This window comes from Lissotriton helveticus, chromosome 11 (genome assembly GCF_964261635.1).
Source record: "Lissotriton helveticus chromosome 11, aLisHel1.1, whole genome shotgun sequence".
NCBI lineage: Eukaryota > Metazoa > Chordata > Amphibia > Caudata > Salamandridae > Lissotriton > Lissotriton helveticus.
In genome coordinates, this window is record NC_136072.1 from 659,483,255 (window position 1) to 659,498,733 (window position 15,479).

General features: G+C 43.2%; 1 protein-coding gene and 1 long non-coding RNA gene across 4 annotated transcripts in view; one reads left to right on the forward strand and one right to left on the reverse strand.

The window, feature by feature from the left end:
• LOC144791743 (zinc metalloproteinase-disintegrin-like lachestatin-1) overlaps positions 1 to 15,479 on the reverse strand; it is a 4,387,327-nt gene that overhangs the window by 570,492 nt on the left and 3,801,356 nt on the right. The window lies entirely within an intron of this gene.
• LOC144791746 (uncharacterized) overlaps positions 1 to 15,479 on the forward strand; it is a 182,044-nt gene that overhangs the window by 166,057 nt on the left and 508 nt on the right. Inside the window, exon 2 of the long non-coding RNA XR_013602458.1 lies at positions 12,317 to 12,424. This is a non-coding gene — a long non-coding RNA (uncharacterized LOC144791746). The remainder of the gene's footprint in view (positions 1 to 12,316; positions 12,425 to 15,479) is intronic.

Here is a 15,479-nt window from a genome sequence, read left to right on the forward strand (position 1 = left end):
GCAATTGATTAATTTAGTTTGGATTCTTAGGTATGGAGTTGTTTGCGTTTTTTTTGTTTCCATCTAATGTCCCCTATTTGAGCTTCGTGTGACTCAACCCGCTCTTGAACGGCCGCCACTTCGGCCTCGTTAGCTAGGGTTCTTGCCTCAACCTCCGTCAATCGATCCCCAAATGAACTACAAGTTTTGACCAGTTTCCGCACTATACCTTGTACTTTGCGGAGAGCGGCTTGTGCCCTGCGACCATCCTGTGAAGTTTCTTCGCGATGTGCGGCTATCGCCAGCAGGACCGCGTCTAAAGATGCAGGTGCTGGAATTGTAGGAGCAATTAGAGTTGCTGGGGTTAGCTGCTCGGTATGGGTATGGTCCCAATCTAGACCTGCCCCATGATGCTTGTTCCCACGCTTCCTAACAGCTTTTTGTTTAGGTTTTACAGTACGTGGCTCTGCGCCAGCATCGGTCAGGCTATCTGAATCATCCGTTAGATATGAGGCTGAGGAATCCCCCCAGTCTGCTTCGAGTTCTGCCTCATCGGAAAATGAAAAAAAATCGCTAGCTTCCTTTTCCTGGTCATTGTGAGCAACGCTGTTTTTGTCTGGGGTACATAAAGTATTAGTTGTTAAGCCCACCTCGGTATTGGACAGGTCTTGATCATGATTCAAGCTGGGATATGGTCGTTGGCTGTATCGCCTGATGGGTTTGACCTACCTTGCTCCCTTGTACTTAGGCCAGTCTGTAACAATGTTGTGGCACTGGTTGAGCCATAGTCTATGCCAGCGCCGGCTTCAGAAATTGCACAAGAGCCAGAGTCTGCTGCTGTTATGGGGGATGACTCATTGCCATACATCTCGACAATGTTGCTGTTAATGCTAAGTATTGTTGAGGGGCTCACCTCTGTGACATCCGGAGTCTGTGTTGAAGACAGGCTGCTTGCATTGTCAACACTCCTGGAAGCTTTGGCATCGACATTGGCAGGTTTACTCTCTGTCAGCGCTGTTCGGGCATCCAGGCTGTTTGGCAGACTCGGAGCCGGGCTGCTCGTAGTGCCGGCTTGTGATGCCTGACGCTTCCCCCCTTGGCCCAGAAGCATATTGCATCCCCGCTGCATGAGCTCCACAACTGACGGCCCTCCGGCGTCCTTCGGCATATCCTTCTACTTCCGGGTTACAGCGCCTGACTTGGCAGAGTCGATCGTTACCGCAGTCTCGTCTTTGCGGAGTCGTGTAGGTGCGCCTGCCTTCTCTTGGGCAGCCATTGATCTCTCGGCCCCACGACGTTCGGCTGCCTCGCGTTGCGTCTGTCTCGCGGCCCTTGCACGGGCAGCTGCTGACAGGGCGGGTGTAGCGGCACTCCTGGGAGCTGGATCCGAAGCCTGCATCCCGGTGCCCTGGGTCTCCGTGGACATTGAGGGGTGAGTACAGCTGACTACCAGGTCGGATTTGCTTAACGGTGTTGCCAATCTTTAAAGGATATGTTTAATGACAGCCCAGCCTATATAGGAGTAGCAGGCTCAAATCGTATAGCGAGTGGAGGGGTTGAGATCCATTCGCTTGCACTCAGCTGCATTTGATTACCCTGTATCAGCATAAGGGTCTCAGCTCACTTCATGAACAGGAGTATTTCAAGTGGTGATTTTAGCTGGGGTTGCTTGCTCCATAACTGCTCATTGTGTTAGAGCTCCTTCGGCATAGCTGGTCAGGAACCTGGAGCGTGAGCACTGCGATCCTGGTCAGATCGCCATCTTGCCTTCAACCAAAAACCCCGTATATCTGTTTGCGTATTATCCTATGTAAGTTACCATTCGCAGCACCAATTTCTGTTAAGATACCATTTTGAATTATCATTGAAACTCATCCTTTGCTATTTCTGAGAAAAGGCTTCTGCTCAGTTTCACTTCCCCAAGGTTGGGTTTTGCTTCACTAATGAATAGACAGTTCTTATTAGCAAACATTTCTCATTAGATACATGCCTTCTCCCACTTATCTGGTGACAGGCCTGCCTGGAGTAACCTTGGACTTTGTAACTTTGTAAGATTGAGCACTGAGATTGTTTTTCTCCGCTATTTCATTGCTTTGCAGCACCTGCCTAGAAAATTCCATCATGAGCACGTTTTAGACCAGTTAAGAAGTATACATAATATATCTTTATGCTTGTCGATTTTCGTCCCTTTGCAGCACTCCTAGCGACTAGGCAGACTGGGTTCCACTCTGAGTGTACCAGAATAAACAGATATTGTTTTGTATTCTCTACTGTCTGATCGACTCTTCATTTGGTATGGAAGGCTAACAGGTGGTAATTTGTGACCCGGTGACCCGAATCTGGCCACTTCCTTCAGGCATATGAGAATATGCTCTAACGTTTCAAACGTATATGCATTTGGCAAATACCAGATGGGCATACTTAACTTCCATATAACTCCCTGCTATATGGTACAAATTGTACCCAAGGCTGGCAAATTCAATTTAATGTCACTTGTAGCCTGGAGAACTTAGTTGTGCCACAACTGCATTGAAAAAGTGTAAACATAGCTCTAAGTCTGCCACTGCAGCTTAGTCAGGCAGCTTTCAAATTACCAAACAGACATGGCAAAATAAACCCTTTTGCCAAATACAAACCTTCCTAATGCCAAGGTTACTTACCTTTGGTAATGCATCATCTGGTAGTGATAAGATCTGTCATAGATGCTCCGTTCCCGTGGCCACATATAGTGGGGCGGGGCTCCGTTCCTTTAAAAAGTCGTAGTATTGCCCGGAAGGAGGCTTCGCGTTCTAGCTTTTCAATCATAGTTCACTCACTTTCGGGTCAGGTAAGGCGCTTCTGGGTCTCGTTCCGCTGCCCCCTGGTAAGCACCTACATATGCACAATCATTGTAGAGATAAAAGTAGCACTTCCTCCTACTGATTTTGTCTATCTGCTCTATGTCCATCTAGGTAGATTAAGTATTGATTCCTGAGACACATTATTCTGTTTTGGACACAAGCGGAAGTGGGCAGTAAGACAGGTAGATTCCTATAATCCCCATATGATTGTGTAGGATTGATGGAGGAGAATAAGATAACCTTAATTGATATAGCACACATGATCGGGAAGCTGCAGAAAAGGACTCAAGCTCTTTCATTGAGAGTAGATACGTTACAGAGAGATATTGCAATTGACGCTTCCAAAGGGGCAGTTGGGGGGGGTTCTGGTTCCTTTCCCTACCCCCCTCTAGTTGCAAACTCCCTACCTTTGAAATTCCCAGGCATCAGACAAGATCCAAAAGATTTTTCTTTGAACTATACCCCTGGGCGCTGATAGGTCGGCTCTGCGTGGTGTCGTCTGTGCCAGAAGTGAAGTCCGGTCAACCACAATTGTGCCAACTCGGCACACTGATGTCATTTACTTCTTACAATTTCCCACGCCCAGAGTGCAGAGCAATTAATATTGCATGGACACTGATGTCCCAACTAAGGCAACTGAGAGGACCAAGGACTTAGCCATAGTCTGTGAGTCCTCAAAGTGCTCCAGCACCGAGTCTGCCTCATCTCTGAAGAGATGGTTGCCATCCAAGGGCATGTCCATGAGGGAAGCCTGGACAGCCCCTTAAAAGCCAGACGTTCTCAGCCAGGTGTGGCATCTAAGCGCCAACATTGTGTAAACCGCTCTACCCAGTAAGTCAGTTGTATCCAAACTACACCTAATGGTGAGCTTTGCTGCATCTCTCTTGTCCTTAACTGCTTGGGAGAACATGGCCCAGGTCTCCTCTGGGACCTGTGGCAGCACCTGTGCAACCGTGTCCCACAAAGTTTTGGAGTAGCAGTCCAATAATCATGCAGTGTTCACTGACTTCAACGCAAGGCTGATGGAAAAAAATATTTTCTTCCCCTAGCTGTCCATCCTCCTTGAGTCCTTGTCCTGGGGTGCGGCAGTGAATGTGCCATGGGACATAGAGGCTTGGACCATGAAGCTCCCAGGAGTGGGGTACTGATTGAAGAAGCTCGGGTCCCTAGGTGCAGGTTGATGGCGGCAGGCAATTGTCCTGTTTACAGGAGCCCCTTTGCAGGGTGTGGACCAGGTTCCTAGTAGGACATTAGTCAGTGCTCCATTAAATGGGAGGAAGGGTTCTGAAAAGGGAGCTTCCGGCTCTAGCAAGGTGTTTGTCTTGACTGCCACTGAGGGCAACTCAAGATCCAGGACCTCGGCACTCCACTTCATCATCATGGAATAAGATGCTCACTCCTCCATAGCCACAGTAGCGGGAGAAAGCATAATAGTGACTGGAGATGTGCCCAGACCTCTAGCATCCCTAAGTTACTCACACCAGTCAATTTCTTTGCCTTTCAGCTCATATTTTAAAGGGTCCAGTGACCCCTTCCACTCATCCCCAAAGCCTAGCCCTTCAGAAAAGGGCTCAGATGCTGACCTAGGACCCATGGGTTCTCTTGGCACTGGAATTGGCATCGATCAACGTTATTCCAGCTCTGTGCCGGATTTCTGGTTGTGTACAGGGCTAACACCGCTGGTGGACACCAGGAGCATCAGCGTCACCAACAAGCACATGCTGCACCCCGGAGCTGTGCCATTGGCAGCTGAGGCACCAATCGGAGTGCTTTATAGGGCTTATTGGCCCTTCCTCTATTCTCTCATCATCACAACCCCACTGAGGGTGTTATTATCATACTATATACTCTGCCACGTTGTGGATGACCATAGTTTAATAGCTTTTGTGACTTATATTGTGAATACTGATGATGTACACTACTGCAGGGGTCCTAACCATATTGTGTGGTCTCTATTAGACTAAAATTCTTCTGTGGCACACCCATCCTGAAAAAGTCAGTTTCATAAATGAAATGCATTGGCTATCTTCACTGCATACATGTAAAACTCTATAGAAAAAGAAAGAGAACAAAGAAAATAAAGATGAGAATAACAACCTTGTTTTTTGGTTATTGCTGTGGTGCATCTGTACACTTTACTTTGTCTCTTGTAACCATACCTTGGTTTATCACCTCGGCAGCAGGTGCTTGTAGTGTGTGAACACATTTTGTACATATTTATGCTTACAGTAGTATTTGGAATAATGGGTCTAGTGCAGTCTCTATGGTCCACTGCCTTTGCTTCATTGGTAATTACTTATTAACTGTGTTGCTACTTATAAATGTTTTACACTTATTTTCCTTTGAGTTAACCCTGATTACTCTATGTCATATCTACCCAGGCCTGAGCCAAGGTTTGATTTAAAGAGACCTAAGTGAACCTCAAATAGAATATGACTCGTTACAACGCGTGTCATCAGAACACGTGCCGTTACAACGCGGTAATTACAACAAATACGTTGTTACCACACAAAGCGATTACTACGCAAGTCATTACATCGACTTGCAGTAGATGGCGCGCTGACATTAGAAATTTATAATTTACTATTCCAACTCCAGTCTTCGTAACAGTAGGGAAGGTGTTGGAATAGTAAACTATAATATTTCTAATGTTAACATGACATCTACTGTAAGTCGATGTAATGACTTGCATAGTAATGGCATCGCGATGTGATGCCTACGTTGTAGTGGCGGTTCCGCCTCAAATAGTATAGTGCCATTACTACTTGGTGAGGTTTCAAATCACTTACTTTCATCACATAGACCCACAGCTGACGCTCCTTGATATTCATTTTTCTATTTGCTTAACGCCTCCATTAAAAACACCTATGAGGGTGTGCCATGCTTAGTCATTTGAATAATCGTAAAGACTGTACCTCATGCATTAAGCTCTTCTACAGGTGGTACCATACCAAGTGGAACACAAATAAATAACATTCTATGTTTATCATGGGGTATTTTGTGAGAATGGACTACTACTAATTGAACTATAGGATGCATTTGTTGTGCTGGGCCAGAAACTATAGCCTTAGTCGCTCTTAATTGTGTTCTTTGAAAATATGGTTGACTATTTGAACTACATGTCTGTGGTGTTGAGGTAATGAGTAATCCACAAACAAAGAGCCAGAATCACAAACGAATTTATCCTTCAAAATAAATAGTTTGTTTATTCTCAGAGAAGGAGACCTACAGCATAAAGTGTGTAGCCAGGGCAAGAAGCAGCAGGCAACTGCCCAACACCTAGCAAGATGACATCACATAACATTTTAGACATAGAACACTCTAAATTCTAACAGGACATGAACAAAAGGAATACAAAGAAAAATAACATGAAAGTGCATATCACAATATCTTTCCTCCATATAAAAACAACTTATTTGAGATCAGAATCTAACAGTTTAGCATGTAACTTACATTGTGAAGAGACTAACCTAAATACATCAGAGGAGACACCTGGGTCACATGCTACTGATGGAGATTGTGGAGCAAAAATTACCTTCTCCAAAGGAGCAAAAAAGTCTCTGGGCGCAGAATTGTGTGTGCAGGAAGACTGAGGCAAAACATCATCCACATAAGACCTGTCAACATCATAAGATAACCTTGAGTCTTTCCAATCAAATTAGTCATCACCAGGTATGATTTAAGTGTGATTATATATTTTAGCCTGAAGATCAGAAATAGGAACAGATTGTCTGTATTTCACCATCCCTTACCATGCAACTAAATGGAGCCTTTAGTGACTTTGTCAACTCTCACTGATGGAGTGAACCTGAATTTCCCATTCTTAACTCTCCAAAGTTTCCTGATACGGACCCATCCAACATCCATATTTTGGTAGCCTTTTTGAAATCACAATATTGTTTAGGTTTAAGTTGTTCTTCTTTTATTCTTTCTACAATATTAGAGGCATCTTTATGCAGTGCAGTTTGGGACTAAGAAAGAGAATCTGACCAATGAGGCAAAGTCTCTTGGTTTCTTTTTCCCATAGCAGTTTGAAAAGTGACACTACTGTGGTGGAATGTGGCGCAGTGTAATAAGCTCCTATTTACTCTGTGAGAAAACATTTGACATCTAAATCTGAAGGACAAGCAGTTTGAACACTTGTTTTAAGAAAACAATCTGCTCTCTTGACCATACCATTGGAAGGACTAAATAAGGAGTTGTTTAATATGATGTATGATCAAAAATGCCTTCATATCTTTAAAAACAAAATGAGTCCTGTTGTCCATTACAATTTATTTTGTGAACCTTTACAGATGAAACACATTTTAACAAAATTGTTAAATGTTATGTGTAGAAGCTGAAGCCACACAGGACAACTAAATCCACTTAGGGAAGTAAATGATCAGGTCAATGCAAAATGTATTAACAGACGGCAAAATACTAAAAGATTCTAAATAATCAAGTATCAATCAGGCAATTGAATATGCTGTAGCGTATTTTCAGCTGTTTTGCAATGGACATAACTTGAGCATCCATAGAAGGCCACCAATAATGCTCCCTCAACTTTTAATAAGTTGCTGAAAGACCTAAATGAATCTCATGAGCCAGTTTAAAGATGTGCATCCGCAACTACACATCGGTAGAAAAAGGCCACTTCACATGCAATACCATTTTCACATGAGAGCTCAGATGCATTTTGAGCAAAAGGATTGAGAAAATTAGGAAGGTTTTTAAAAGAAAGTCATCATGTAAAAAATAAAAAAACTCTATGTAATACCCTCTTAATTGTATTTGATGCACATATCATACTCCTGCAACTCTGAAAGGAGTCTAACAAGGTGATCAGAAGCTTTGTCTTTCTCCACACAAACGTTATACCAGGGGTTTATGGTCAGTAAACACATCAAAGCATTTTCCCCATAAATAGGTCTTACATTTCTGAACTGCCCAAACACATGTCAAAGCCTCTCCTTCAATTGTACTGTATTTAGCCTATGTTAATTTCTTTGCCATGAACACATTGACTAAAGACAGACACAATATCGTTAATACTTGTGTCCACAGCAATGAAAACTTTACTACCAGGTACAGACAGACTCAGAGCCAGAGCATCGACTAAAAGATCTTTAACTTTGTCAAAAGCATTGCTCATATCTAAGTTACAATCACATTTAACTCTCTTCTTTAACTGACATCTCAAAGGTTGCACCACTAAAAAATAGCCATGTACAAAAAGGCAGTATTTTTACAGAGACCTAAAAGTAATTGCAGATAATCTTTGTCGCCAGGAGGAGATGTTTAAATAATAGATTCTAAATTACAATATTGTAGTCTAATTCCCTCCTCAGAAATAAATTGACCTAGTTAATAAACCTACAGAACAGCTTGCATTTCTCAGGTTTGACTGCCACACCTCTCTTTTGAGAACTTAAAGTACAGTCTCAAGAACCCTTAAATGTTCCTCTTCAGTATTTGTAAACATAAGGGTATCATACTGAAAGGCCTGAATATTAGCCATATCACCAAACAGGTGTCCATAGTTTTTGGGGAAATACCGACTGCCAATGCCAGACCAAAAGGCAGTCTTAAATATATAGAGGCTCCAACTGGTGTAATGTGGCTAGATCTTGAGAGTCAGCAGTCAAAGTAATCTGATGGTCCGCTGAATGGAGGTCAATAGTGGAAAAATACTTAAGGCTCCCCACATTAGCAATTATTTCCTGTATGTGCGGTAATAGTTGACAATAGACTAACATGTTTCTATTCAAGGAACATAAATCTACACATAGTAGAATATCCCTAGTTTTTTCTCCATCTAAGATGATGGGTGAAACCCATTTATATGAACTTGTGGATGTAATAACCCACTCAGCACAGAATTTGTCAAGGAGCGTTTTTAAGTCTTTGTGTACACTAATAGGAACTGGTTTTACCTTATTCACAATATGAACATCATTTTTTTCAGTTATATACAATGCTCAAAACTGTAACAATTTCATTTCTAAAAACAAACTTTGACATCAGACTTTGTAGTATATCAGACCCTGATTCTATAGATAAGATTGGCATATCGCCTAAAACAATATGTTCATCATTACCAGTCCACAAGAGAATTTCTAATCTGGCTGGATCTTTCCACCCAATAATGTTGCATCCACTTATAGCAACATACACCTTAGTCCAGACACTTCTACCTTGTATTTGCAACTAAGAATAAAAAAAAACCACTAAATCAATATCTTGATCTCCAAATGCTTTGCAACGGATATCTGGCTTTTCGAGTTTAAAATGGAAAGGCCAATATATGAAAAAGGTTTGATCTGCCAACACTGTGATGGGAGCACCAGGTTCTGCCATAACCTTAATAGATTTGCCAACAATCAAAGCATGACAAATAGGAACTTTGATTTGCACCTTTTTGTTGTTACTTTGTTTGTCAGCAATAGTAAGAAGAACATTACTGAATTTACTTGTACAATCTTGCACATCAACATTACTGATTCTCAAACCACTCCTGCCAATATTCTGTACTTTACAGATTGAAAATGCCCAGGTTTCTTACATTTTATGCACTTTTTCCCAAAAGCAGAGCACGACGATTTGTTAACAATGTTGCTCTTGGACCCACATCTGTAAAAAAAGTTTGTTTTTTTGCATTCAATTTAATTCAACTCAATTCATCTTTATTCATTTTTTGGAAAATAAAAGAATAGTAGCAGATATTCTACAACAACTTCTTAAAAACTGCAACCATAACATCTATAAAGTTAAAACTGCTTAAGATACTTATTAAAACCACTTAGATTCAATGTACACAGTTACGCTAAATAACATATTAGGGTACTAGCAATCAAGCAGATAAACGTGTAACGAAGCTAATGGTTGAAAGCCATTGATCCCGAGAAACCATTTATAAAATGGGCATACAAAATAAGGTCCACTTTTGAATAAAAATACAATAATAAACAAATTCATTAGTGATATAGAGGATATATACAATTCAAAGTGCCCATTACACATACTAGGAATATGCTGGTGGACCCATAACTCATACCTCCATTAGTTTTCTACACCTTCCAGGCAAAAAGAACTTAATATAGTAAATTTTAGGGCTGCCTAAGAGCTGTAGATAAAATAAAACACTCTACACTTGCAAAACTTGTGGAGCTTTAAGATTGCTTGAGGTAAAGTAAGAAGGTGGATCTATAGAAGTTATGAAAACATATTTAAAATGCTACAAATATTGAACAGACAGCCCATCACATGGACAAGCTGACAGGCTTCTGCCCGAGTAACTTTGGGCCTCTGAAAAGCACAGGAGTCACTACAGTACTGACCCTAAAATGGAAGAGAAGTGACCTTTTCCCAACAAGAGAGTTCTGAAGATAAATAATATGCTGGCTCCACAGATGATAAGAGTATGACATCCTCTCTGAGGGAGCTTTTAAGAAGTTCCTAGCTCAATCTTTGGGGAAAAGTAAATTCTTGAAAATGAGACTTGATCACTGGCATATCAGACTTAAATAAAGTGACAGGTGCAGAGAACATATCAGACATGCTTAAATCATGAAAAGATTTACAAATGTACTTCAGCCAAAGAACAGAAAGACTCCTGTCTAAATTAGGGCAGTCTAGAATAATGTGCATAAATGCCCACATTGGCCCAAACGCTGACTCTTCCGTCCCAAAATGCAACTATCTTTGCCAGGGGCTCAAAGTGTATATTAAAAAGAGTGGGAATAAGATACAAGCTCTGTGGGACTCTGGAGGCCAGAGGTTCTACCACAGAGGTTAATGGAGGAAGAAAAGCAGCCTGGGTGAACTCCCCAATGAAGCATTTCAGCCACAGGAGGACTTGGTTTCTAATAAGCCTGGGCACAGCTCAAGTAGCGGTGCCACGTGGAATTACAAGAAGTTGTAAAAAAACTCTGCGAGCTACGCGAAGTTCCACAAGTGTGCGGAGTTGCTTGCTCTGCCCATTCACGATGACTTTTTGACATTCGGTAATGCGTATTGCGTGTTCGGGAAAGCGTATTGAGTGCTCTGGGAGAAATATCATGCAAACTTCACCAAGCGGTCGACCATGGGGTGGCCATCTTGGTTTTCTTGTTTGCTCTGGTTCTGGGCCTGTTTTTCTATCCTCCCTATATCTTTTTTATCCTTTGTTTCTAAAAACCTTTTCCTGATCTTTTTTATTTATTATCTATCCCTCTCTAATCCTGAGTGTATATTATGCGTTTTTCTACTTTGTGTGTGTTGTTAGTGCATTTTTGACTGTTTTTCTATTACTTGATTTTTATTTTTTTACTTCCTTTCTTTACATCCTACATTTTCTTTTCCGCCCCTGCCCCTTCAGAACCATGGTGAAAAAGACTAGTAAGCAGGGTAAGAGGAGGAGCGAGAGCCACGGCCGCCTTCCTTGAATAAAGCGGCGCACGGAAGGGGTGCAGCCCTTTGTTTTCAAGGTGGAGGTGGCTGCACAAATTGATTTTGTCCAGCACAACCTCCTCTTAACCCTGGCACCAGATCTGGGTATGGGCTCCGGCAGCATCAACGGCAGTGGGCGAGGGTAGTGTTTCACTGCTCTGGGGTCCAGCGTACCCATAAACAACTGACGCACCAGTGGTCCAACATCCTGGACCGGGAACAGGACCTGCTGGACCTGGTGTGTGTTGAGATGCTGGGGCTCGGTGAGTAGCTAATTAGACTACTATTGTGTTCTTCTTTCTGTGTTATTCCGAATATTATTTTATCCCAAATATCAAGCAGGCCGCTGCTGCTTACATGAAGGTAACTTATGTTTCAAAATCTTATATTATATGATTGTTATTCTTGTATACAGGGGCTTGGCGCCACTAATCGTACATGTTTGCAACTTTGCGCTTGCTTAGGATGGTTATGTAAGAGATGTTAGAGAATTTAATTTAGGTAATACAGATAGGAAAGACTCCAGTCCTTTCCTTTGTCCAGTCACTAAGATAGAGATAGTAGTAAGTTGGTTAGTTACTTAGTATGAGTTGATAATTTAGCGGCCTGCATGACGCTTCCTCTCACGTGACTTCAGTCCTAGTAGAACTTGTAGTTCGTATAGTGAGTGAATAGCAACCAACCAAATTGGTGTATGCAATATGCATGTGTCCATCTATGCATTTAACGAGACTAAATGCAGACTTAGTGAATTGGCCCGTCAAAGTGGGTTGAAACTGAGAGATGATTGCGAATGAGATCAGAACTTAGAAGCAAATGTAATTTTTTTGCAATTCATTCCAAAGTCTTTGGAATAGATGGGCTAGGTAGGTTTAGGATTAGGAATTGGAATGGAACTGTGGAATAATGAAGAGAGGACGGTCCGGGACTGCAATACTAGTCTACTACTGGTCGATCAGATTTAGGATAGGTCAGTGTAATTACAATTGCTGTTTAATGTCTAAAACTCTTTTTCGAGAGAATATTTCCTATTTTTTTATTTAATACCAATCATTTTTTATCTCTTTAATCATGTCTTATATGATCAGCAACCAGGGACAAGAAAAAGAAGAAGACTGGGTCTGCTGAGGCGGGTGCGGGAGCAGGAGGGGCCTCCCAGGGGCAGGAAGAGGACTCAGACTGCTCTGCTGGCCCCAGTAAGTCCTCCTGGTGTAAAAATGAATATATATGTTTCCCTAACTTTTACTGCTCTATTATTTCCATTTCCTAATTAAAAATGGTCCCAAATCCTCTTTAATCTAGGTGTTTCTGAATTCTTGTTCTTGCTCCCTTACCTATTAACCTTGTTATTTATATTTCTAGTGTCTGTTTTTCTTTTTTTACATCAAATAACACTGCCTCTGACTCTGTATTACTCTGTCTGTAGCTTGCTTCCTTCTAGTTTTCCACTCAGCTTTCCCTCTCCCTTTATATATTTTGTGGATTGCCTAATGGTGGTACTGTTAGACTCAGAGAAGCCATTGGTCCTACTACTAGTACTAGTAAGGACTCCTTACTACTACTAGTATTAGTAGTACTAATCTGCTGTGCAGATTGCATGCCCAAGTAAGGTATTCTAAGCATGTTTGTTGAGATGAGAAGGCTTTCTTTTACTGTCTCATGCTCAATCAGTAAATGATGGTTGTTGGACCCGGGGTCACCAGTCCACTTAGGGTAGCTTGGCACACGTGGGAAGGCCTACTCCAAGGGAATTGTGTTATACTTGCGTCACACTCAACTTAGCAACACAGCGTACTTCCACTAGAAAAATGACACCACACCGTCTCTTTAGAAAAATAGAAACGTTTATCTTTTCTTCTTAAGGATTGTTTTCAATTGCGTTTATCTTAATAACTCATCACTCTACATTTAATACTCTTAACTCTGTGGATATAACACAGCAATAAATCATGTGATGCTAGTGATTCTTACTTAGTCATAGTATTAATCAATAGATTAGATGCAGAATAGATTCCATTTCAAGTACTGACTCATTTACAAATAATATTGACCTAAGAAAGTTCTTGAGATAATCAATAATAAGTCACATTGGCAATAATCAAGCAGTGCATAAATCATCAAGTAAGCTAATGCCAAAATTGGAAATAGAAGCTAATTTTCTTTAAAGCACATCACCCTAATTTCAGTTATAAATTAATTCCACCTCGTGCAGCCTAAACATATATTAGGTTAATGAAAGGTCTCAGACAATGCATTTAAACAGGTGAGGTACATTTCTACCCTCGTGAATGAACTGCCTTAAGTCGGTTATTCCTCAATAGCTTGGTTAGATATGGATAGTTCAATAGTTGTTCCTTAGTTCGCTGAACTCTTGTAAAGAAAAGGAAAATCTCTTCGGACAGTTCTGCCGATTACAGCTTCTCCGCCCAGCCATACATTCTTTTATCATGGGCAGGAAGCCTCGATAATCACCAGGCCCGGCAGAGGGATTTGTGAGCCAAATTTCCTCCCCCAGCCCCCTCAGCCAAAATCCCTGCTTACTTTAATTCTGGACGCTGCTTTGTCCGAACCGGCCGATATCAGTCAGATTTCCACTTGCGGGTCTTAGGTGTAGTTTACGGCCCAGTTCTATGGAGGCAGGCCTCTGGAGGCGGGACCCTCACCAGAGGCAAGCCGCTCTTCACTGACAGTTCCCTACACTGCCTCCGCGTTACCTCCCCTCACGCCACAGGGAGGGTGGACTCCTCCCTCGGCCTCCTCCAGAGCCGCCTCACTTCCTCCCGGGCGCTCCTCTAGTCAGCACCGGGGCGGGGCTTCTCCAAGGCTTCCTCCACTTTGTGGCTGATTTCCTGAGACAGGGCATCCCCCAGGACAACGCTGCCTTCCCCTCAGGCTCTCCCACCAGGAACCGGCCCTCAAACGGTGCCCGACACCCACTCCCGCCTCCTGACCAAGCAATCGGAGACCTGACAGGCGGCCGCGGCTGGCTCCGACCCACGAGCGCCGCGTCCCCGCCGGCCACAGGAGCTCCCACAGACTAGCGGTGGCGAAGCCACACCAGCGCAGGGAGTTCAGGAAGAACCCGGGGTCTGCAGCAGTGATGTTGGTAAGTTCCTTATCGCAGTAGGCAGACTCAGGCAGAACACCTCGAGAATTTGCTTGCGCCGGGGAAAGGGATGACAGCAAGGGCAGGGGCCTACTCTGCAAGGGCCTTGGCTTCATACAGGAGGCAGCCTCGGACGCCCTCACCTGTCAATTTCCCACAGTCCATGATCTGACTGCCCCACTTGAGGTAGTCACACGCGTCTTCCACGTTAGTGGTATTAGTTATAAATTTTCTTGCTAGGCCAGGTCAATGGGTGAAGGACAGCATCAGAAGTGGGGATAGCAGCCCCTAGAGGCAATCAGACTCCTCACAGCGCGCCAACCTCCTCGCCCCACAGCCTGCACTCCAGCTTAGTCACTCTCCTCCACAGTCTCCTCTAAAATGGACGCCCAACATTCTACCTTATATAGCCTGTGCCCAGAGTGTCCAAAGAGGTCCATAAGGTTCTGGAACCCGTGAAGTAGTGTGGCTCACTGGTTAGAGGCGGCAGACCCGAGAGCAGAGGACGGCCCGGGACCAGGGTTCGATTCCCGGCGCGGCAGGTTTCTGGACCAGGGTCAGCGGACTCGATAATTCTCTCGCCTCGGTGCCCACTCTGATCAGCGTTCACACTCGGCAACTCTGGGCATTAGCTTGCCTCATCTTCACTAACGGCCCCACCAGACCGCCGGGGATGCCTGGTCTCACCCTGGAGATACCCATTAAGGGACCATCTCTCAGGGAAGCCAGGAAGGGTTTCGCAGCGGTCGAAGCGCCTTGGGACCCTACGGGTAAGTAGTGCGCTATATAAATGCCTATACATTTACACCCCTCATGTCACCCTATGGCACCAAGCTCTGAGGTACAAACTTGACAGTTGGTAGGCCACCATTTTGTAAATCAACTCTTACACTTCCTCCATTTTAAAGAAGCATCTGCACCTCATTGTTAATTAGTAGCAATGGGGCGCCCAGAGACCTAAGGTCAACACCAAAAAAAAATGTAGTGGACACAAAAAGGAAGAAAAAAAATATAGGAGGCAAAAATGGGAAGAAAAAATAAGGAGGGACCACCCAAAGGGCTGACAGGTCTAACAATGGTCACTCACATTAGACACCCCAAAGTAGGGCATTTTACTTTTTCTCATCTAGGCCTAGTATTTTTTT